This window comes from Bacillus rossius, unplaced genomic scaffold (genome assembly GCF_032445375.1).
Source record: "Bacillus rossius redtenbacheri isolate Brsri unplaced genomic scaffold, Brsri_v3 Brsri_v3_scf598, whole genome shotgun sequence".
Lineage (NCBI taxonomy): Eukaryota > Metazoa > Arthropoda > Insecta > Phasmatodea > Bacillidae > Bacillus > Bacillus rossius.
The window spans coordinates 3,097-5,000 of record NW_026962808.1 but is presented as its reverse complement, the minus strand read 5'-3'; positions in this window follow the sequence as shown (position 1 = coordinate 5,000).

Here is a 1,904-nt window from a genome sequence, read left to right as displayed (position 1 = left end):
TGTATTTAATTATTTAAAAAAATTTCCCCTCTCAGGCAATATTAGGTTAGGTTAGGTTAGGTTAGGTTAGGTTAGGTTAGGTTAGGTTAGGTTAGGTCAAGTCATTGTATTTAATAATTTTTAAATTTTTTTTACTCTCAGGCAAGGTTAGGTTAGGTTAGGTTAGGTTAGGTAAGTTTAGGTTAGGTTAGGTTGGTTAGGTTAGGTTAGGTTAGGTTAGGTTAGGTTAGGTTAGGTTAGGTTAGGTTAGGTTAGGTTAGGTTAGGTTAGATTAGGTTAGGTTAGGTTAGGTTAGGTTAGGTTAGGTTAGGTTAGGTTAGGTTAGGTCAGGTCATTGTATTTAATAATTTTTAAATTTTTTTTACTCTCAGGCAAGGTTAGGTTAGGTTAGGTTAGGTTAGGTAAGGTTAGGTTAGGTTAGGTTAGGTTAGGTTAGGTTAGGTTAGGTTAGGTTAGGTTAGGTTAGGTTAGGTTAGGTTAGGTTAGGTTAGGTTAGGTTAGGTTAGGTTAGGTTAGGTTAGGTCAGGTCATTGTATTTAATAATTTTTAATTTTTTTTTTACTTTTAGGCAAGGTTAGGTTAAGTTAGGTTAGGTTAGGTCATTGTATTTGATTATTTAAAAAAAATTCCCCTCTCAGGCAATATTAGGTTAGGTTAGATTAGGTAAGTTTAGGTTAGGTAAGGTCATTGTATTTAATTATTTAAAAAAATTTCCCCTCTCAGGCAATATTAGGTTAGGTTAGGTTAGGTTAGGTTAGGTCATTGTATTTAATTATTTAAAAAAAATTCCCCTCTCAGGCAATATTAGGTTAGGTTAGGTTAGGTTAGGTTAGGTCATTGTATTTAATAATTTAAAAAAAATTTCCCCTCTCAGGCAATATTAGGATTGGTTAGGTTAGGTTAGGTTAGGTTAGGTCAGGTCATTTTATTTAATAATTTTTAAATTTTTTTTTACTTTTAGGCAAGGTTAGGTTAAGATAGGTTAGGTAAGGTCATTGTATTTAATTATTTAAAAAAAATTCCCCTCTCAGGCAATATTAGGTTAGGTTAGGTTAGGTTAGGTTAGGTTAGGTTAGGTTAGGTTAGGTCAGGTCATTGTATTTAATAATTTTTAAATTTTTTTTACTCTCAGGCAAGGTTAGGTTAGGTTAGGTTAGGTTAGGTAAGGTTAGGTTAAGTTAGGTTAGGTTAGGTTAGGTTAGGTTAGGTTAGGTTAGGTTAGGTTAGGTTAGGTTAGGTTAGGTTAGGTTAGGTTAGGTTAGGTTAGGTTAGGTTAGGTTAGGTTAGGTTAGGTTAGGTTAGGTTAGGTTAGGTTAGGTTAGGTTAGGTTAGGTTAGGTTAGGTTAGGTTAGGTTATGTTAGGTTAGGTTAGGTTAGGTTAGGTTAGGTTAGGTAAGGTCATTGTATTTAATTATTTAAAAAAATTTCCCCTCTCAGGCAATATTAGGTTAGGTTAGGTTAGGTTAGGTTAGGTTAGGTTAGGTTAGGTTAGGTCAGGTCATTGTATTTAATAATTTTTAAATTTTTTTTTACTTTTAGGCAAGGTTAGGTTAAGTTAGGTTAGGTTAGGTCATTGTATTTGATTATTTAAAAAAAATTCCCCTCTCAGGCAATATTAGGTTAGGTTAGGTTAGGTTAGGTTAGGTTAAGGTTAGGTTAGGTTAGGTTAGGTTAGGTTAGGTTAGGTTAGGTTAGGTTAGGTTAGGTTAGGTTAGGTTAGGTTAGGTTAGGTTAGGTTAGGTTAGGTTAGGTTAGGTTATGTTAGGTTAGGTTAGGTTAGGTTAGGTTAGGTTAGGTTAGGTTAGGTTATGTTAGGTTAGGTTAGGTTAGGTTAGGTTAGGTTAGGTAAGGTCATTGTATTTAATTATTTAAAAAATTTCCCCTCTCAGGCAATATTAGGTTAG